The sequence below is a fragment of the Rhinolophus ferrumequinum genome, chromosome 7 (genome assembly GCF_004115265.2).
Source record: "Rhinolophus ferrumequinum isolate MPI-CBG mRhiFer1 chromosome 7, mRhiFer1_v1.p, whole genome shotgun sequence".
NCBI classification, from domain to species: Eukaryota; Metazoa; Chordata; class Mammalia; order Chiroptera; family Rhinolophidae; genus Rhinolophus; species Rhinolophus ferrumequinum.
The window spans coordinates 82,275,620-82,300,162 of record NC_046290.1 but is presented as its reverse complement, the minus strand read 5'-3'; the positions used below and the strand labels follow the sequence as shown (position 1 = coordinate 82,300,162).

Genomic DNA, 24,543 nt, shown 5'->3' with positions numbered 1-24,543 from the left:
ATGACGCAATGAGATTGACATGACAATACAATGAGAGAACAGCTTCCCATCAATTTTTAAATTTGCAACTTTTTTTGCAAATGAGGATATTTCCATATGTTTAATGCTTTATCTATTCACATTCTTTGATAATTTTACCCATTAGATTGTTTGCCTTACTTCGTGATTTGTACCATTTCTTTGTATATTCTAGATACTAATCCTTTGTCAGGCATTGGGATGCAAATAACTTCTGGTTTAGTGTGTCATTTCACATTGTTTTATGGTATCATTTGTGTGTAAAAGTTTGTTAATTTTATTGTAATCCACTTTATTAATCTTTTCTTTTTTATTTTGTCTTTTGAAAGAAATCCTTACAAAACCTAAAGCCCTTATAATTCTACTTTATGTATTCAATCTAGTGAAGATTTCTTTTTCTATATCAGTGCAACAGAAATCTAATGTTTTCTTCCCTATGAATAGTTGCTTTTCTGATTAGCACTCATACTTTTTACTCCAGATTTTGCTTCTACAATGTATAATCTCCCACTGTGATACAGATTATTTCTGTGCTTTCTTCTGCCTATTGGTCTAACTATGGTCTTTTCCAGAACTAGTAACAAACTTTATTTTAAAATTATAGTTTACATACAATATCATATTAGTTTCAGGTGCATATATAGTGAGGCTACATTTATATTCCTTACGATGTGATCACAATAATATGTTTAGCAACCATCTGCCACCATACCAAATTATTACAATAGTATTGACTATATTCCCCACGCTGTATATCACACCCCCGTGACTTATTGATTTTATAACAGGAAGTTCACACCTCTTATTCCCCTTCACCTTTTTCGCCCATTCCCCAGTCTCCTCCCCTCTGACAACCATCAGTTTATCTGTATCTACGAGTCTGTTTCTGTGTTTTGTTTGTTCATTGGTTTTGTATTTTTTAGATAACTGAAATCATACAGTACTTGTCTTTCTCTGTCTGACTTGTTTCACTTAGAATAATGCTCTCTACATCATCCATGTTGTCACAAATGGCAAGATTTCATTCTTTTTTATCGCTTAATAATATTCCATTGTATATATAGCTATACATACTAAGACACCTTGCCAAAATTTAAATTCAACTTAGAAGCTGTCAAATTTTGACCAAGAAATTCACAAAATAAATAATCACAAATTGTCAATAACCATTTTAAAAGTTGTTCTAAACGATACACAAACTAAGGAATGAGAAATCTCCATTTTCACCAGTATTGTAAGAAAATCCTTTAACCTGAAATCTTTGTTACATGTAGGTGATTTGGCCTCAGGAAATAAGGATATTTCTTTTTACATTCATGGTATAACCACAAAAAAGACTTCATTTCTGGTACACAAACCTCTTCAGACCTGTGCAACAGTAATATCCTTGGTTTTAATCTTTAATTATATGTATTTAATATAATTCACTGCTGAGAAAATGTATATCCAATTATCAAACTGTATGTTTTATTATAAAATAGTAAATTCTGTTTCAAGGCAATGAAAAATATTCATATGAAAACCTAACCTAGTAGAAAATCAAAACATTGTCGACAACATTTTACAAACAATTTTCAATAATTTACATGAAACTTTATTTGTATTTTTTTACCTTTATAAGTAAATATTTGTTAATTCATTCCAGGAATTATAATTTCTGTAAGTCAAGCCAAACATGCTTTTACGTAAAATTTTCAGATTGACATGTCACAGCCATGTCAGCAACTTACTTTGAAAAGTGTATCAAAAACATTATCATCCCACAGCCTGTGAGGTTAATGCCTAATAGCAGTGGTGAAGAATCTAAATCTGGACTGTTTTTAGCTGAAAACTAAAATTTGTATATGGTGATACCATAAGTAAGATAGAAATTTGCTAACTTGCATGTTACTATATATTTACTTTTGGAAAAAAGAAAAAAAAAAAAAGGCACTTGTTAGTCGGTAGTTTTCACCACAGGTAGAGCTGAGTTATCCAGGGAATGTATAAACAGTGACTTCTGCCAGCTCTCAGATCCTCCAAGAGAGACAGAGCTTATGAAAAACGAAACAAATCTATATACAAAATGTACAAGCATATCAAAATCAATTAAGTAAGTATAACATGGACACAGCCTCTAGATGTGAACTTTGGAGAAAACAGATTTCATTTTATTTCATGAGAAGACAACCATCCCTGACAAGTGGATCATGCAGGTTCTGCTCATATAAATTTTCTGGTAAAACACTAACTTAAGTTTGATTTAAATAGAAATCATTGAACGGTTTCTGTGTAGTATTAGGTACTCTGTTAAAAGCCACAACTACAAATACCAATGGTGTGGCTATGTGTGTGTATTTGTATTACACCTTGTTTCAGAAAGCATCTGTACCTGCATATAAAGAGTTATATAATACACAAAAATATCACAATGAATAAAAAACATACAAATAAAAAGGCAAAGTGGGAAAATTAAATGTAGCTATGAATATGGCTAACGTGAATAGTTATGCCATAAAGTCTACTTCTGCACTAAATGGCAATAAGTCAAATACACCCATTTGCATTTAACCAGATTATTTTCTTAGGTTAAATTTCTAGGAGAGGAATGACTGGGGAAAGGGTAGGATCATTTTGATGGCTGTTGATTCATAATGCCAAGTTGCCCTCTGAAAAGATTATTCAATTTATAATCCCGCCATCACTGTAAAAGAATGTCCACTTTCCCACATGTGAACTAATGCTGCATGTCATCATTCTCTTAATCAATGATCCTAATTAAATAATTCTCATGTTTGTTTTAATTTCCATGGTTATTAAAGCAGTCAAAAGTTGTCATATAATTTTATATGTAATACTTTGTGACTTTCTTGTTTGAAACCCTTACTTTTTTTCTTTAACTGAGGCATTTGTCATTTTCTTAGTGATGTATAGAGATTCTTTAAGTAATAATAAAAATATTTATATAACATTTTTATATTTCCTTATGGACAATAACTTTTTTCTGTCACGTGTTATAGTACATTTTTTTGTCTTTTTGTAGATACCTTTTTAAACAAATTTTTACTACTAATTTTTATTACAAATTTTTACTACTAATAATGTTTTATTTCTTATTTTGGTTTAATTTACTAATCTTTTCCTGCTAAATTTAAGCCCCTGTTGTCAAAGTTTGTGGGCTGTATGTAGACCAAGATTAGATAAATATGTTTGTATAGTTTCCTTTAGTAATTTTATGTTTTATCATTTTATATATAAATTTGCATATACATTCATGCAGAATTTATTTTGGTGTAAAATGCAATTGGGAATTTTTCTTTGTTGAAGTGTCCAGATGGTTAGACTATCATAATAAAACCAATCATTAAATAATCATTTGTTTACTTACTAAGATGAAATGTTAAGTTTACAATTCTGTTTTGAACTACCCATCCTGTTTGATTAATAATATTATAATGATGCTACAATTTCTGTCTTATTTTTAAACAGCGATAATAACATTTTCCAACTTTCATTATCCTTTTCTTGATAATATTTTTCTTCCTGTGTTCTAAGCTATTTAGTGGACAGTCATCTTTCTACGTACTGGGGATTAAGTAGTGAACCAGATAGAAACCAATAATAAGGCTACATTTTAGTATGAAAAAATAATCACTAAGCAGCTAATTACCCAATTAGTTATTTAATGGTAAACTCCACTAGTATATGAAGCAAAGAGAGCTACCAAAAGGATCTAGAGGTGAATATGAGAAAACTTATATGAGAAATAGATTTTGAAGACACACTCTTAAGGATGAGAAGGAAGTATTAGTGAAACGAATAGTGGTGAATTTTTCAAGCAAAGGTTAAGAGGAAGCATGTGAATATGTCATAAGATGATATAAGGGGAATGGTACAGTTGAGGAATGTAAAGACGGCTGCATTGGCTGCAACAGAGAAAGCAAAAGGGAGTGGAGCTCCAACTGAGACTGGTGTGCAGAGACCACACCATGCAGAACCTTAACGTCCATGTGAAAAAATTTAAATAGTTTTCTGGACAACAGCAAGCTACTGAGGGAACTTAAGAGAGAGAAGTTAGGGGGTCCGTCTGGTTTCAACACGAAGAAAGAATTGGAAAGGAACAAGTGTGGATAGTGTGATTAAGAGGTTAGGCAAGAGATGATTGCATAGAATAGGGTCTATGAAGGAGAGAAGAAGACATGTTAAAGAGATACTTAAGAGGGAGAATTAAAAACGATTCATGGATTTAGTGGATGGAGAGAATAAGAGAACAAAGTAACAGGGATGCCTCTTAGGACTCTGGGATTGTGTTAACAAAGTAGATACTGGTGGCATTCACTGTGAGGCAAGAGAACCCATATTTCTAAACAGATGTATTTAATTGTATTAGTCTATGAAAATCAAAAGAATGCTATATGTCTAGAACTAAGAGGTAAAATTTCAACAAGGACCATATATGTGTGTGTATATATATATATATATATACACACACACACACGTGTATATACACACATATATATGTGTATACACACACACGTGTGTATATATACATGTATTGTGTATATACATATACACATACATATGTGTTAATATATGTACATATATACATGTATATACACACATATATACATATATATGTTAGGAGTCATCAGTATAGTCAATTAAACTATGTGGTAGATGAGATGGCTTTTCTCAAGAAATGGTATACTGAGAGAAAAGGGCTAAAAAAAATTAAAGGAATTGCAATACTTACAGGCTAGATACACAAAAAAAGAAAAAAAAAACCAGGGAAATAAATCTGATAAACTATAACGAGATACATAAGAGAAAAACTAGAAGAATGAAAGAAAAGCCAAGAAGAACTAGAACAAAACAATAAAATACTGCTTTTTGAACAAAATCTAGAAAAACGAAAGGAAAGCAAAATTGCTAAAAATCAGAAATGTTAAGCAGGGAATTTATCCAAATTAAAAACATGACAATATTTAAAGAATAAAAAATAATTTTGATTTACTCTGTGCAAAAATTTGAAAATCTGGAAGAAATAAGCAATTTTCTAGAAAAAGAAACATAATTTACTAAAACCAACTTTTGAGGAGGATAGCAATTAAATAGACCAATTTCCACAAAAGAAATAAAAAATTTTGTCAAGCATCTGTCACCAAAAGTACTAGTTTAAGATTTTTTCCACAGGAAATTTGTGCAAAAACCAAAACCAGCAGATAATTCCAAGGCTATTTCAACTATTACTCAGCATAAAACAAAAGGAAAACTTCAAAGTTCTATGAAACAGGAACAACACTGGCACCAACCCTTATACTAAATTGTACCAAAACGACAACTAGAGATACCTTTCAGATGTGAATATTGATTAAAATCTTCCACATAAACATTACCAAACAGAATCCAGAAATACATTATAATTATTGTGATCTTTATTCTCATAATGTACAAGTAGTTCAATGTTAGAAAAACTAATATCAAAGTTCATAATATTTAGGGAGAACAATTATAATCAACACCACAGATTCTAAAAAGGCATTTTGCAAACTAATTTCTTTGATAGCATATAATTATAAGCTAAGAATAGGCACACATTTTCTTTAAAAATTGAAAATATTTCTAATTTAGTCTAAAAACCATCTAAACAATAAACCAGTAGGATGCTTTCTGAGGAAACATGAAATTATTTTAAATCAAGAACAAGAAAAAAAAGTCCACTGTCATTTTTATTATTTTATAACGTTATAACCAACACAATCAGAAAATAGAGAAAAAATAAATTATAAACTTGGAAAGTAGAATTTATAACCACTCCCGTTTGCAAGTTAGATGACTACAGAATGACATATTGAGAGAACCCATTATAATTAATAAATGTCACTATAATCAAAAAGAGAACTCAGCAAGTTAGCAGGATAAAACAGTTAATATAATTAAAGCAAATGCTTTCATCTATACAAATAACTGGTTAGAAGGTAAAATAGAACAAAAGGTAAAATTTCAAGCAGCAGCCGCTAAGGCAGTGTGGAGGTTCCTCAAAAAATTAAGAATAGAGTTACCCTGTGAGCCAGTAATCCCTCTCCTGGGTATATACTCAAAAACACCTGAAAACATTTATTTGTAAAGATATACATGCTCCGATGTTCATTGCAACATTATTTACAGTTGCCAAGACATGAAAACAACCAGTGTCCTTTCATAGGTAATTGGATAAAGAAGATGTGGTATATATATACAATGGAATAGTATTCGGCAATAAGAAAAGGTGAAATAGTACCATTTGTGACAACATGGATGGATCTTGAGATTATAACGCTAAATGAAATAAGTCACATAGGAAAAGTTGAGAACCATGTGATTTCACTGATATGTGAGATATAGAACTGAAAGCAAAAAAGGGCCAAGACAAACAAAAAAACAAAAACTGATAGACATAGACAAGCGTTTCGTGGTTATAAGATGGTAAACAGGGAGGGGGGTATTAGATTAGAGTAAACGGGATCAAATATGTGTTGATGGAAGGATAACTGACTCTGGGTGGTGAACACACAATGTGATCTATAGATGATGTATTACAGAATTATACACTTGAAACCTATGCAACTTTACTAACCATTGTCACCCCAATAAACTTTAATAAAAAATAAATTCTAGTAGCAAGAAAAAGTACTAAATACTTAATAATAAACTTAACAAAACTCTGAAGATATTTTTAATATCATTCTGACAAAAGAAAACTTGAATAGTTTACTGTGTTTTTTGACAAATTTAGCATCATAAGAATATCAACTTTTTCCTAACTTAATTTATAAATTTAATATGATCATGATTTTTAAAATCAACTATCAAAATAAACTGCTGACTCAAAAATCACATATTGAAACTTTTTAATGTAAAAAATACCTTGAAATATATGAAAGAAAAAAGAGAGCAATAGTGGTGTTTAACATTCATAAATAGTAAAAAATATTGTAAGCCTCCATAATTAGAACAGAATTGATAATTCAAAAATAGACCTCATTACACATTAAAAATGTGTTTTTCAAACACATTAAAAATTAGTATTTGATAAATTTTTTATCGGTAGAGATAAGATTGCCTATTCAATAAGTTATATTGGTATAAAAATATTGTCAGATTCATACCAGAATAAATTCCAAAGTTCAAAGACATAGATGTAAAGAAACGAGTCCATAAAACCTACCAGGAAAAACAAAAACAAACAAACAACAAAAACAAAAACAGAAATGTTCTATAACCTTAATATGGAAAAAGTCTTTCTATGACTCAAAATTAAGAATCCATTTTTAAACACGAAACAAAACAACAACAATAAAAACACCCCACATGGCAAAAATCACAATACTGAATATCAAAGGCTAAATGATGAACTAGGGAAATATATTTATAAGTCACATTGTAGCTTATCTTCTTAAAATATAAAGAATTCTAAAAGTTTTTTAATAAACAGAAAAATAGGCAAAGTATACGAATATTTATAAGAAAACTGAAAATCTGCAAATGCCTCTTAAGCATATGAAAACACATTGATTTTACTGACAATAATGGAAAGGCAAATTATAAGTAAACTGGGACTACTCACTTTGGCAGCACATTTACCAAAAATTATAGTGATACAGAGAAAATTAGCATAGTTCCTGTGCAAGGATGACCTGAAATTTCACGTAGCATTCCACAGTAAACCAAATAAAACAAACAGAGATGCCATTTTTAACCATCAACTTGATGAAAATCCAAGAGTTTAAAAACATACTTGGCAAGTATGCTTTTTTTGTGGGGAGTAAAATTTTCATTCATTGCTGTTGAAAGTGTAAATTGGTATAATCTCTATGGAGGGCAATTTTGAAATATCTATCTTATAATTTTTATAAGATATAAAACATATATATATACACACACATATATATGTATGTGTATGTGTGTGTATATATATATTTTATATACACACACATACACATACATATATATGTGTGTATATATATTATAAGATATACATATATACACACACACACACACACACACACACACACACACACACATCCTGTATGCAACCAATTCTACTTTTAGGAATGTATCTTACATATGTGTTCATATACATAGAAAATGATGTATGTATAAGTTTATTCATTGTGCTATATAGATTATAATAATTTAGAAACTACCTGTTGACTAGGGATTCTAAATATATTATGGTATATCCACACAATGGAATATGACACACTGTACATGTTAAATTGTAAAGATGTTCAAGATACATTTTTAAGTAAAAAATGAAAATGTAGAAAAGGGTGTATAATATGGTACCATTGATATAAAACAGAAAAATAATTTATTCATAGTTGCTTTTAGATACAAAAAAAAGTCTGGAAAGACACACAGGAATGTAATATGGGATAATATATGTTTAAATGTATAATGGGCACTGGGTAAATGAGAAACGGGTAGAGAAGAGACTTTGCATTGTATAGCTTTTCATATTTTTTGATGTCTGAAACTTGCTTAATTTATTTAAAATGTAAAGCATTTAAAGATGACTGGTAGGGGATGAAGAGAAAAAAGATTTGCTTACCCTTAATCTGAGTGGTAATAATCATTACAGTCACTATAGATGCTGATGGACAATAGTTTGTGTGCCAAAGGAAAGCTATGATTCTGCAAAGGTTCTGATCTTGCTGAGACTGATGAATCTGCTACTGTGTACTTATCAAGAAAATATTTCAAAGGCATGATTAGAAAGGCTCTTACTGGACCATAATATTAGCCCATCACAGCTGAAATTAACAATAGGTTCATTATTTAACATCTTCTTAAAAATAACAGAGAATGGTACTGCAGTGCATACATCCACTTAGTTGAGGCCTATGCATAAATCACACTGCTCTTACAAAACCAATTGAATGGCGGGCTCTGGTTTTACGGAGCTCATTTTTTCAAGGGCAAAAAAAATACACATATATAAATACATATAACTACAAAATTAGATAGGAAGTGCAGAAATCTATGAGACAGATAAAGTGCCATGAGTTTGGGGGAGCCAGAGATGACCTCCAGCTGGAGAACAGGAAGGAGAAGATGAAGGGTGATCTGGCATTTAAGTGAAGAAAAGGATCTCTGTGCCAAACGGCATTTCAGGTGGAACATATAACATGAACACGGAAGGGAAAAAGAGGACAGTTTAATATGGTTTAAGAACATGGTAACATTTTAAAAGTAAAATAATTGAACCCAGATTATAAGGCCCTGAATTGAAGCCTAAAGAGTTTTGGTTTTACTTCATGAAACTGGGAAGGTTCTGGAAGTTCAAGAGAATAGGAATAACAGTATTTAAACAGCCCCTTAGCTAAGAGCAAGTTTGTAGGATGGGTTGGAGGGAAGGGTTAATCGTGATGGAATGCAGAACAAATAAGAAGCTATTGGAGAATCCAAGTGAGGCATAATTAGAATCATGACATGATGAAGCAGGGAAAAGATAAGTGGCACCATATGGAAGTGTGAGGAAATAATAGGGAAGCAATAAATATTTGTTGTATGAATGGATGATTAAATGGTGAAGACATGAATAAATAAATGAAGCCAGACAGATGGATGCAAGAAGTAAGGAACTAAATTTCTTTCCCATCCCTGACTTATTAGTCAAGCCTGCATCCAGTTGTCTCTCCAGTCTATTTTCCCTGCCTGACACACTAGCAGGAAAGGCAGAACCACTTGGAGGGGGAAAGAAAAATCTTGGCGTTCCTGTTAAATTTCTGCTCTTCCTGGAAGTTTCCCTCATCAGGGGGGCAAGGCTGGAATGCACTGCAGAAGAACTGGGTCTCTACAAGTGTGCAGACAGTGGCTCTCACTTATCTTAGAAGGGATTTGGCCTAATTATTTTTTCTTGTAGCCACAGACTAATGATTGGCAAGTTACACCAAATAAGTAATAGGGGAGAATAAAGGATGTTCTGATTCCTCTGTGAGCATAAGATTTAATCCTGTGTTCTTCAAACATGAATGGGGGAAAAAACAGATGTCTGAGGAAGGAAGAGAGGAAAAAGGAATATAAAGGAGGAAGTATGGAAAAGAGGAAGGTACAGAGAGAAAGAACAAGAGAGTAAGAAAGAAAAAATAAGGAAAGGGGAAGAAATAAAGGAGAAAGAAATCAAGAAACAGATGAAGAGAAGGAAGGAAAATCATTGTTTTTGAAACTTCTCTGTTGAAAGATTTACATTTGCCTCTAACAATCAAATGAAGTAAGTACTATAATTTTAAATTTTATAGACGAATTAGCTGGATTATGGTGATGGTGATGATGATATCACAAACCTTCTTATAAAGTCACTCCCTTGGGCAACAGATGTGTAATAAAATTGTTTATTACAAGGAAATGCAATTATTGTAAGAACATGGACATTTTGGGAAAGATTCTGATAAGACAATTTATACTTCCTTTTTAATTCAACTGATACTGTCATGGGAACTGCACTTTTAGCAGTCATTATCAGATCCAGTTTCTATGGAAATTTTAGGCTGCTACCGTTGGATAAAGTCAATGATGCAAGGGGAACAACATTCTTGATAACAGAAAGTTTCTTCTCTGAAGACATGACTTGCTTTTTTCCTGAAATGTGACACAACCCACTGACAACTTAAAAATTCCTCCAGAGATATACACAATATGAAGTATCCATACTATAGTTCTCTTCAAAATTACTGTAAAGAAGGGACTTATATACCCAAATAATGATTTAGCCGTTGAAAGACGAAGAAAAAGAAAAATAACATAATAATCAATATTAGGCACATATTGTCTTAACCTGAACTTAACCATTAAAACTGCACATAATGAATAAGTGTGTTCCTTATGTGGACTTTCCCTCCTAAAATACCTGAGGTGCCAAAAAAATGTATACACCTGACTTGTATTCGTCTTTTGTTATTGGTACCATGTTTTCCCGAAAATAAGACCTAGCCAGACAATCAGCTCTAATGCGTCTTTTGGAGCAAAAATTAATATAAGACCCGGTATTACTTTACTATAATATAAGACCAGGTCTTTGTAATATAATATAATATAATATAATATAATATAATATAATATAATATAATATAATATAATATAATATAATAATAATATAATATAATGCAATATAATACTGAGTCTTATATTAATTTTTGCTCCAAAAGACGCATTAGAGCTGATTGTCCGGCTAGGTCTTATTTTTTGGGAAACACGGTATATATTGAATATGACAACTTTAATACTTTAAAAAGTGTATACATTTTTTTGGCACCCTCTGTATAAAATACATCCTCGCGGGGCAGAGAAACACTTCCCTTTCTTTATATTTTTCCATATCACTTTGCCAATCTACCCTCACTGTCCAGATACCACAGTATTAAGAATCACAGCTGCTTGCAGACATTTGAGCCTCAATTTTTCAAGTAAGCACTGCTTGGCGGGGTTACCAGAAGACAGAAACCATGCATGATGAAGGATGGGTGGAAAGTATTTCCTTACTAAAATATTTGTTGTGTAACTTCAGCTAATACATGTTGGCTACTGAGTAAGTGCGTTCTAAGCAACTATTTTGAATTATTTTTCATATATTACCTATTTGTATAACCATGATTAATATGCAAACTGAATCAGTTTTTGGGTGTCTGAAAGTTGGTTCCCTGATGATACAAGGGGTCCTGGGGTATTCACAGCAATTGTCTCATAAATGTCCTCATCTATAGATACCCTCAATAAAAAAAGGAGGAAGAGGGAACCAAGGTGCTTAGCTGTAGTGGCCTCCAAGGCAAATGGAGTCCTATGGCTCCTGTTGTCCCCTGGGATCTCCATTTTTCTTGGTAGGAGAGGTTTTTTTGTGGCAATTTAGTATTAACAAAAGCTGTTAGGAAACATGTTTTAAAACATTGCATGGCAAAACACTGTTTTAACCTAGATGATAAATTTACTTGGGTATTTTTTTGGGGGGAGAAGGAGTATAAATGGATATTATGGAAAAGCTAAAACCCTTCAAGCCATCCCTTACTTAGTACAAATACTCTTTGACCACCACATTCCCATTTTATAAGTTGGATCTCAGCTACATTTTGATCTGATTTTTTAAAATTAAAAATAAACCGTGTATTATTTAATTTTATTATTTTGTGATACAAATGAAATTAGATGAATTAAACAAATTAATTTCTCATGAACATAACAAGACCTTTTATGTTTCGCTAGTGAGTCCAATGGAGCTCTTTGCATGCTTCAAATTGACTTGTGTAGTTATTTTCATGCCTGCCTGTCCCCAGAATTCTACTCCTGTAGGTGAGTATTTTTATTCCATTTTCCAATGTGAAGAAGCTCAAGGGGATAGACTTCCTTTGAGCAATTCATTAAAGTGTGGTGATCTCTCTCTTAAGCATTTGTATGGAAGACTGCTACTCAAAGGTGAATGTGCCGTCCTGCCACGGGCCAGAGTGGGCTGTTCCACTCCAGTCAGGGGTTCACGAAGACCCATTGGACAAAGCACAGACCTCATGGTCAAGGCAGATTATAGGACTCTGCCTTGGACTAAGGGATGCTAGAAATCAAAAGGCTATTTGAATGCAAACACTGAGAGTCAGCAGTCTCTAGGTTTCTCCATCAAATTCTTTAGCTGTTCTTCAGAGAAAAATCAGTCTTCACTGACATTTATTCTGTTTATTCTCAGACCTATTTTATTGGCTCTGTTCTTTTGGAGTTTTGCACAACTTAGAGTTTAGGCTAAGAACCTTCCTCAATTTTTTGTCAGAAGATAAAGCTATATTTGATACTTAACAGAGTAGCATATGTGCTCTGGAGTTTCGGTTGATGCCATGGTAGAAATAAAGTTTTGTGTTTCTTTCAGCTGTCTTCACTGTCCCTGTCCTACCATATGAACATATATCTTATTTAGGTTTCTTCTGTCTCCAAAGGGTATAAACAGTACATAGAGTCCAGTTAAAAGATCCTTCTCAATTTTTATCTGAGAAAGGGACAAATATGAATGAACAACAAAACCAGGATCCAATCCTCCTGCAACTGCTGCCCGGAATTTAAACCATAATATTTTTAGATACTGCTTCATCAAAGCTGAACTGGCCTTGACACACAAACCTCCCTGGGCGTAGTCTTGGGCGGATAAAAAGGCTAATCATGCTGTACTTTTGAAAAGAAAAATGGAAGCTCTATGTAGTGCTAGTCCATGCATCAACACTGTTTTCAGGACAAGTGAAATGTCAAGGCTATAATACCCTCTAGCTATCTATAAAATAAGCCAGATACACAGTGAAGGCAGGGTTTTGAAATATTATTCAATTGGTTTTCCTCATCAGGAAAAACCAAAAACATACATTTTTTTGTTCCACATTTATCAAAAAGTATACTGAATTAAAAGTAAAAATATGGCAACAATCTGGTATCCTGTCAAATGTAATCTATGTGCAATAGTTCAATCTACCTCACAAAAATGCATTGTACAGAAATTGGAAGGCTCTTTCAGTAAGATACTTGAGTTTTCTTCCTTAAAGATTATCCCTTTGTTTTGTATACTTTCATTATTGAAACAAGAGACACTGTTTAATATGTTCAGCTATTGCTGATCCTATAAATTAACTCTCTGTTCACAAAATGGAGAGCTACTGCAAATTAAGGGTATTTTATTTCAATTTTTCCTTTTTTAATTAACTTTTAAAAATTTACATTCAGCTGTACTATATAAAATTATGGAAATACAGAGGCATACGTATATACGCAGTGACCTGCTTTTGACAAATTAATTGAACCCCAAATGTTAATATTGTTTAAAAGATGGTAGAATTATGAATATTTCTTCTTCTTGACCTATGAGCCATGTTTACAACTATCACATTTATTTTTATGTTATTTTAATAAAGAAGAATAATGTGTCTATTGCGGCCAACAGACATTTTGAACAATGCAATGCTCTATAATTGGAAATTATTTGAAATTCTTAATTTTTCAATCAACATTTAATATGGGTATTTGAAATTAGCTACTTATATAGATTTTGAGAACACAATGAGAAAGAACACATACATTCTACCGCCACTGAACTTCTAATTTATTAGGATTAGTATAAGATTTTTTTTAATGTAGACTTTTTATGAAGGCTGTCATATAGTTTAAAAAGTCATTTGAAACCATTAGAAATTGGCACTAATCAAATATAAAGACTTAAGCATAACTCTGAAGAATCATTCCATATATATTTACAGACATAAACAGAGGATACCAAGAGCTTAATCTTTATACTGACTGTGGGGGAAAAATCCTGAAAAGATGTTCACAACGTATCAGTGATACTCATAGAACTTCTACATTTACTAATATAGCATTAAAAGGAAAAAACCCTGCTAACTTAGACAACTTATTAATTACTTCTAGTTTCAAAGACACCATGTTAATAACGTTTCTTTAGTGGATCAAACTTTCAATTGCAAGAATTACAGGAGAGAAGGCAAATGATGGGGATAGTTTCCTATTCTTCCTTCCTCCCTTCCTTTATTATTTATTTATTTATTTATTTATTTATTTATTTATTTATTTATTTATTTATTTATTTATTCTCCACTATAAGATCCCCATCCTCTATTCATGATCTGGTGCTGGTATTCAGTAAATTGATTTTAGAAAATACTTAAGAATATTACTATAAAACAAAAATAGATCTTAGCACACTGAGACTTCAAGAATAATCAACAACTACATTGCTATGTGGAAAAATATACTGACCTAGATGTCAGGAAATAATCATGTAAATTAGGGTATTCAGATAAACTCACAAGGTTCATTTGCTTCTTTTGCATCAACGTGGAGTTCTTCTCATTCCAGAAGTGATGGGTTCTCCGATTAAAAATAGAACCTGTTCAGTTGGAAAGAACCTTAAAGATAATTTTCTCCAATGCACACTTGCCTGTGTTGTAATGAGGAAACTGAAATCCAGAGAGCTGAATCTCATATCTCGCAAAGCCCACCTAGTTTTTACTGTGATAATTTTTCCAGTAGACTTCATTCCTGTTACTTGACTACAACATGCACAAGAATATTTAGCATGAACATATTGAAATTTAAGCTGCAAATTCTCTCACTGGAATAGGCTTCCCTCTAAGGATTTGTGAAAAGTGTAGCCAGTTTGAATTAGTGAATTTTTAAAAATTGTATTACAAAGTGTTCCTTCGAATTGTATAAGTTTCAGGTTCCACAAAACCTGGATCTTTGGCTGCTGATAGATAAAGCATGAGGTTTCATATTGTTATAACTTATCAACTCTGTATGGGGATTGACTAGGGTGAAGTAAATATTTTGGCAAAGTTCCAGCCAATTAAAAAAGTCTAGACTGGATCATTAGGGACTTCTCTTTTTTTAAAGTATCAATTGCATGGCATTCTCATAACTTATCAATTATAGTTTTTGTCCTGTTCACAGAAACTCATTTCTCACCACCAGTCCTTTAAAAAAAAAAAAAAAAAAGCTATCTAATATCACAATAACTTCAGGATTCACATATTTCCAAGTTGATTTCAATAAAAACAGTAATTTTAATATGTGTGGTAAGATGTAGATAAGGAAGCTATATTTTAAGACTAAAAGTCTGTTTCATACTTTGCGATTTTTTTTTCATATTGAGACAATATTTAGACTTATGTACAAAGGAAAATTGCAGAGAAATTAGTTCTTCCCTCTTAATTCATTTTCTGGGATTTTTCACTGTTCATTGTTTACATGGCAAAGAATCTAGAGGCCTTTGTTAGTAAGGTAATCCTGAAATACTGTTCTATATTCAAGATGAAAATATTTCTCTTCTCAACTGCCTATACTTAACATTTAATTTTAGATTCGTGATTAATTGTATGAATTAATAATGAAACACTTCAACATTTAGCACATTGTGGCATGATCTATCAGCAAAAAAAAAAAATAACAAGAAAAACAATAAGTGTTCTTATAGCTTGATATAAATCTACAAGTAGAGAAGATGCCCTGATCACTTGATGAAGGTATATATATATATATATATATATATATATATATATATATATATATATATGTATATATATATATACACACACATATATAAGTCCGTTTAACATATATATATATATATATATATATATATATATATAGTGTTCTAAAGGAATATTACTTGAGGAAATCATTGAGCTTTTTATAAGGGGGTTCTCTAGCTCTTTGAATATTTGGGAAAATATACCATATCTTAAGCACTATAAACCAATTAAATCTAATTAGATATTATCAAGTTATCCATTGCCTAGATGGAAGGATACTAGAAAAATAGACTACTTTTGTGGGAAAGTAATATTTTAAGAGAAAAACAAAACTGAATGAAATGAAAAAATCAACTTAATTCCAAAATAAATCCAATATTGCCTTTGGGAAAAACTCAAATCCACTGGTCTGCAGTCACCCATTCCACAAGAGAAGGAGAATGGAAGAGATGACTTTTCAGGAATAGTTTTTCGCAGCATCCTAAGGCTCTTTATTATGTTCATAAATATTCCTGAGGAAGAGTGTCTATGGCCATTTAATTCTTAACACCCTAAATCCCTTCTTAGAGAGTTCTATAAAAGAACCAGAAATTTTGCAGTAAAGAAATACTTTACTTCTTTTAATCTAGGATTCTCCAAACACTTTTTTCCCTTGAACTTATTTTCTCTGAACAGTAATGGTACTCAGTCCTACAGAATGCAAGAAAAAAGAAATGGAAAGATCTCAAGAATGCTTCTAAATTTCACAAAATAGATTCTCAATAAATATTTGTTTCATAAAAAAACCCAAAAAACCCAAAAACACCAATCATCGAAATGGCAGCAAGAGGTGAGCCTCTGTTAATCTCCCCTGGAATTTACCACTAATCGAACAACTATAACTCCACAAAGGACTCCCTGCACAGCAGACAGGCAAGACGAAAAGGCCCACTACTGAATTCACCTAAAGGTGGGCAAATTGCACAAGCAGGGGAGGAGGGAAGAGAGAAGTGCAGAGACGGAGCCACGCGGGCGCAAGACGCAGACCTAGCTCAGTGCTCCGAGCTCGCTGCATCCCGGAACTACCGGAGCTGCGGGAAAGGGAAGAACTCGGACTGCTAGGGCTCCGTTTATGGCCCACAGGGCTGAAGGGACAGCATATAACACGGCTGAACCCAAAGCTCATGGCAGAGACCTCAGAGAAAAGACTGAGAGAAGAAGCTGAAAACAGTGGTTTCAGCCCTCACTGCCAAGCAGAGAACAAAGCCCTAGGCACTGAGACTAGCCGCCCCCTCCATACCCTCCCAGAATTCGCCCCACCCCCATCTGCCCAGGGCTAGAAGTGGAACAGTAGCAGTGTCAGATCAAAAGAACAGAATAATTGCATTTCTGAGAACTGTGGTCTGCAGACACAGATTCGCAACCCAACTAGTTCTGGCAAAGAGGAGGGAGTTGTGGAAGCAGGACCGACTGTGGTGATGGTCGCTGCCACTGCTCTGGGCCAATTCTCACAACTCAACCCGCTCTTGTCCCCACCTATCTGGGTGGATCCCTGCAGGAGTAAACAGAACTGCTGAAAAACACAGTCTCCGAATCTGATGCAGGAAGAGCTTTGGAAATTCAAAATCGCTCCGCATCCCCACAGGGGCATGGTGCCCTATGACCCAGGCTAACTGTTAACAGAGGAGAAGCCCGCCTTCCAGGGAATTCCCCCATTGTGTGAGAAGATGGAACAGTGAAGAGAAAACATAATACTACAGTGTGAGAGAGAATAAAAGGCTGCAGTCGAAGAGAAAATAAAATATTCTACAAATACATACTGGAAAACAAAAGAAAGACCTCTTCCTATCAATCTGTTGCACAACCCACTGCTGTAGATGTCTAGGAAGAGAACTAATAAATCATTAATTGCCATGCATAACCAAGGCAAGAAGACAGCTCGGAAACAAAGTGAAAAGTATCCAAAAAATGAACTTAAAGATACGGAAATATGTGACTTAAATGACAGAGAATTCAAGATTGCAGTTCTGAAAAATCTCAGTGAGATGCAAGAAAACACAGAAAGGCAGTTTAATGAACTCAGAAACACAATCAAAGAACAACAGGAACATTTAACCAAAGAGATTGAAATTTTAAAAAAGAATCAAATAGAAATTAAGAACCAAAGAAATTAAAAATGAAATAGCCAACTTAGGTAGTAGAGTTGACCAGATGGAGGAAAGAATCAGTGACATCGAAGATGTAATCTGGAAATGATACGGATGGAAGAAGAAAGAGACTTGAAACTTAAAAGAAATGAAAGAATTCTACAAGAACTTTCTGACTCCATCAGAAAGAGCAATATAAGAATGGGCATACCAGAAGGAGAAGAAAGAGACAAAGGAACAGAGTATATTCAAACAGGCCTTCCTTCTCCAAGACACATTGTATTGAAGCTGTCAAAAATCAAAGACAAAGAATCCTTAAGGCAGCCAGGGAAAAGAAGACAGTAACCTAAAAAGGAAAGCCCATTAGATTATCATCAGATTTCTCAGCAGAAACTCTACAAGCCAGGAGGAAATGGAACCAAATATTCAAACTACTGAAAGAGAGAAATTGTTAGCCAAGAATAATATACCCAGCACAGATATACTTTAAATCTGAAGGAGGAATAAAGACCTTTCCAGACATAAGGAAGCTGAGGGAATTTTCTAATACATGAACTGCACTACAAGAAATACTAAAGGAGGCTATTCGACCACCAGCAACAGGGACAATTTGTTGCAACCAAAACATAAAAAGGGGGAGCATGAAGTCCTGAACCGGAATATGGGAATGGAGAAAGTAGGCATGCTGAAGAAAATGTAATACTCTAAATATCAAACTTTCTTTCACATAAACTTAATGGTAACCACTCAAAAAATCCACAACTGAAATATATAAAAAATCCAGAACTGAAATAAAAGAAGAAACAGAGGGAAACATCATAGAATACCACCACACAGGAATAACAGACAACAAAAAGGCAAAGAAACAATGGAGACACAATCTTACCAGAAAACTAAAGATAGAATGATAGGAAATCCTCACATATCAATAATCACCCTAAATGTAAACGGAATGAACTCACCAATAAAAACGGAAAGAGTAGCAGATTGGATCAAAAAGCTAAACCCAACCATACGCTGTCCCCAAGAGACGCATCTCAGCTCTAAGGAGAAGCATAGACTAAAAGTGAAAGGGTGGAAATTGACACTCCAAGTAAATGGTATCCAGAGAAAATCAGTTGTAGCTATGCTGATATCAGATGAAACAGACTTCAGGATGAAAAAGTTAACAAGAGACAAAGATGGACATTTCATAATGGTAAAGGGCACTATAAAACAAGAAGAGATAACAGTCATCAATATTTATGCTTCCAGTCAGGGAGCACCGAAATATACTAAGCAACTAGTAACAGAACTAAAGGGAGAAATTGACAAAAACACAATTATACTAGAGAACATAAATACATCATTGACAGCTATGGATAGATCATCCAAACAGAAAATAAATAACGAAAAGCAGTCCTAAATGACACATTAGACAAAATGGACATAATTCACATTTATAGAGCACTTCATCCTAAAACATCAGGCTATACATTTTTTTTTCTAGAGTACATGGAATTTTCTCAAGGATAGGCCATATATTGGGACATAAAAATAACCTCAGCAAATTTAAAAAGATTGAAATCATACCAAGCATATTCTCTGATAACAAGGCTTTGAAATTGGATATCAACTGCAAAAAGAAAGCAGGAAAAAACACAAATACATGGAGATTAAACTACATACTTTTAAAGAACGACTGGGTCAAAGAAGAAATTAGAGGAGAGATCAAAAGATACATAGAAACAAATGACAATGAAAATACATCCTACCAACATTTTTGGGATGCAGTGAAAGCAGTTTTAAGAGGGAAATTTATATCATTACAGGCCTATCTCAAGAAACAAAAAAATTCACAAATAAATAACCTCATGTGACACCTTAAAGAACTAGAAAAAGAACAAATGAAACCCAAGGTCAGCAGAAGAAAGGAAATAATAAAAATCAGAGCAGAACTAAATGAAATAGAGAACAAAAAGACGATAGAAAAAATCAATGTGACAGAGCTGGTTCTTTGAAAAATTGAACAAAATTGACAAACCCTTGGTTAGGCTCACTAAGATAAAAAGAGAGAAGACACTAATAAAGAAAATCAGAAATGAAAAAGGGGAAGTTATCACGGACACCACAGAAATACAAAGGATCATCCAAGAATACTATGAAGGACTATCTGCCACCAAATTCAATAACCTAGAAGAAATGGACAAGTTCTTAGAAACATACAGCCTTCCAAGGCTAAACCATGAAGAACTGGAAAATCTAAACAGACCGATCACTAGTAACGAAATTGAATCAGTCATCCAAAACCTTCCCAAAAGCAAAAGTCCGGGACCAGATGGCTTCACTAGTGAATTCTACCAAACCTTCAAAGAGGATCTAATACCAATCCTGCTCAAACTCTTCCAAAAAATTGAAGAAGAAACACTAACTCATTTTATGAGGCCAACATTACCCTGATACCAAAACCTGGTAAGGACAACACAAAAAAAGAGAACTACAGACCAATATCTCTGATGAATACAGATGCAAAAGTCCTAAACAAAATTCTAGCAAATCAAATGCAACAATTCATTAAAAAGATTATTCATCACGATCAAGTGGGGTTCGTCCCAGGGGCACAAGGATGGTTCAACATACGCAAATCCATCAATGTGATACATCACATAAACAAAACAAAGGACAAAAATCATATGATTATATCAATTGATGCAGAAAAAGCATTTGACAAGATACAACATCCATTTGTGATTAGAACACTTAATAAAATAGGTATAGGAGGAAAATACCTTAACATAAAAAAGGCCATATATGACAAACCCTCAGCTAATCTCATAATTAATGGTGAAAAACTGAAGACCTTTGCTCTACGTTCAGGAACACGACAGGGTTGTCCCATATCACCTCTGCTTTTCAACACAGTGTTGAAAGTCCTTGCCAGAGCAATCAGGCAAGAGAAAGAAATAAAAGGCATCCAAATTGTGAATGAAGAAGTTAAATTATCACTCTGCAGATAACATGATGCTATATATAGAAAACCCTAAAGACCACCAAAAAGCTATTAGAAACAATCAACAAATACAGTAAAGTGTTTGGCTACAAAATCAACGTATAAAAGTCCATTGCATTCCTATATACTAGCAATGAAATCTCAGACAAAGAAAAAAAAATTCCTTTTTTAATTGTAGCAAAAAGAATAAAATACCTAGGAATAAATTTAACCAAGGATGTAAAAGACGTATATGCTGAAAACTACAAGACATTTTAAAAAGAAATTGAAGAAGACACAAAGAAATGGAAAGACATTCCATGCTGATGGGTTGGAAGAATCAACATAGTTAACATGGCCATATTACCTAAAGCAATATACAGATTTAATGCAATCCCCATCAAAATCCCAATGGCATTTCTTAAAGACATAGAACAAAAAATCATCAGATTTGTTTGGAACCACAAAAGACCCCGAATAGCTAAAGGAATCTTAAGAAAAAAGAACAATGCTGGAGGTATCACACTCCCTGACTTTAGCTTGTACTGCAGGGCAACAATAATTAAAAGAGCATGGTACTGGCAGAAAAACAGACTCGTAGACCAATGGAATAGAATTGAGACTCAGAAATAAAACCACATTAATATGGACAGATAATTTTTGACAAAGAAGCAGAAAACATACAATGGAGAAAAGACAGCATCTTCAATAAATGGTGCTGGGAGAATTGGACAGCCACGTGCAAAAGAATGAAACAGGACTGCTATGTGTTACCATGTACCAAAATTAATTCAACATGGATCAAAGACTTAAGCATAAGACCTGACACAATAAACTGCATAGAAGAAAACATAGGTGCTAAACTTATGGGCCTTGGGTTCAAAGAGCATTTTATGAATTTGATTCTAAAGGCAAGGGAAGTAAACGCTAAAATAAATGAATGGGTCTATATGAAACTTAAAAGCTTCTGCACAGCAAAAGAAACCATTGACAAAATAAAGAGGCAACCAAATGAATGGGAGAAGATTTTTATAAACAGTGCCTCCGGTGAGGGGCTGATATCCAAAATATACAAGGAACTCATGAAACTCAACAACAAAAAACAAACAACCCAATTGAAAAATGGGCAGAGCACCTGAAGAGACATTTCTCCAAAGAGGACATACAAATGGCAAATAGACATATGAAAAAATGTTCAACATCACTAATCATCAGAGAAATGCAAATAAAAACCACAATGAGATATCACCTCACCCCAGTTAGAATGGCTATCATCAACAAGACAAATAGTAACAAGTGTTGGAGAGACTGGAGAAAAAGGAATCCTCATAACACTGTTGGTGGGAATGCAGATTGGTGCAGCCGCTATGGAAGGCAGTGTGGAGGTTCCTCAAAAAATTACGAATAGAATTACTGTATGACCCAGCAACCACTCTCCTGGGTATCTACCCAAAAAATCTGAAAACATTTATCCATAAAGATACGTGTGCTCCAATGTTCATTGCAGCTTTATTTACGGTGGCCAAGACATGGAAACAACCAAAATGTCCTTTGATAGATGAATGGATAAAGAAGTTGTGGTATATATACACAATGGAATACTATTCGTTGGTAAGAAAAGATGAAATAGGACCATTTGTGACAACATGGATGAAGCTTGAGATTATAATGCTAAGCGAAATAAGTCAGACAGAAAAAGCAGAGAATCATATGATTTCACTGATATGTGGTATATAAACCAAAAACAACAAAAGAACAAGACAAACAAATGAGAAACAAAAACTCAAAGACACAGACAGTAGTTCAGTGGTTACCAGAGGGTAAGGGGCTCGGGGGGTGGTATATGAGGGTAAGGGGGATCAAATATATGGTGATGAAAGGAGAACTGACTCTGGGTGGTGAACACCCAATGGGATTTATAGATGGATAATGTAAGACAGAATTGAACATCTGAAATCTATGTAACTTTACTAACAATTGTCACTCCAATAAACTTTAATTAAAATAAAATTTAAAAAATCAATGTCAAATATCCTGTTACAAACCAGTTTAAACATTGTGAGAGTCTTTACTTCACTTATATTCTGTTTTCATATTTAACAGGAACAGTATTGATAACATGGATAAATTACATTTTTCTATTCTTTGACCAGGAGAGACACTGACCTTTTATCAAGTTAATAATAAATATGCACAATGCTAACTATATATTCTTAAGGTATTACTAAGAGAATACTACATCTATCTAAAACCATGAATATTTTCATTATAATTCTCACAAGAATTATAATTTCATTATAATTCTTTTGCCAATTCTTAGATGATGGATTATCTAATCCTGCCCACAAATATTTAAAATTTCTCCAAACAATCAATTCAGAATTCTATGGGGCATATACCCTCACTTTGGAGTCAAATTTAAAATTATTATGAATGTTTATCTCAGATTCTGGACCAATGGATTAAAAAATAATAATAATAATCCACTTTGTAATAATTAAATTCTACTTATATTGGATTCTGGTAAATATAAACAACATATTTCTCTGAGGCTCTTGCTCTTGATTTTGAGCTATTTAAAATCAAAAGAAAGAGGGGGAGACCGATATAAATTTCCAGTGTCATAACTTCTGCTTTCGCCGTTAAACAGCTTGTTTAAATGCTCCAAATTTGGTATTTCTGTATTGGATTTCAATGTAATAATGATAATGTAGTGTTATAACATTTAGTTCCAAGCAGCTCAGATCTCTGGCTTTTATTTTTTCTTCTTTTTTTCTTTTTAATGGACTATCTTTGCCTGTAAGTCAGGATGTTTTTTCTTTTGCTTTGATTAGGAAACTAAAGCTTAGGCAGGTTATCTTAGACCTAGTGGGTAAAGAAAACAACCACCACTGTAATAACTTAAAGAATGGCAATAAAATTACCAACTCTGACTACGAATTAAAATGAGAGTATTTAGAATAGTCTGTTTAACTTACAATGTGACACACATTTTATATTTGGTTAGTATCTAAGCTTTGAAATAAGAAATTCAAAATTAAGTCACGATGGCCACGGGGTTTGGAAAATTAATCTGGGGAACATAATTTAGTGGTTACCAGAGGGTAAGGGGGGTGGGGGGTGGGAGATGAGGGTAAGGGGGATCAAATATATGGTGATGGAAGGAGAACTGACTCTGGGTGGTGAACACACAATGTAATTTATAGATGATGTGATACAGAATTGTACACCTGAAATCTATGTAATTTTACGAACAATTGTCACCCAAATAAATTTAAAAAAAAAAAATTAAGTCACCATTCTAAAGATAAATTATTGAAATTCTGTCCATATGAATTATTGAAGCATGGCTTCCCAAAGTTCAATCAGGCATGAATTTCATTTTTCCTAAAGTACAACATAATAT

At 33.2% G+C, this 24,543-nt stretch overlaps 1 non-coding gene across 1 annotated transcript; it reads left to right on the top strand.

Moving 5' to 3' along the window:
* The first annotated feature begins 7,595 nt into the window (after positions 1 to 7,595).
* Positions 7,596 to 7,703, top strand: LOC117025421 (U6 spliceosomal RNA). The gene has a single exon (XR_004423617.1). It is a non-coding gene; the product is annotated as a U6 spliceosomal RNA (small nuclear RNA).
* Positions 7,704 to 24,543: the final 16,840 nt, after the last annotated feature.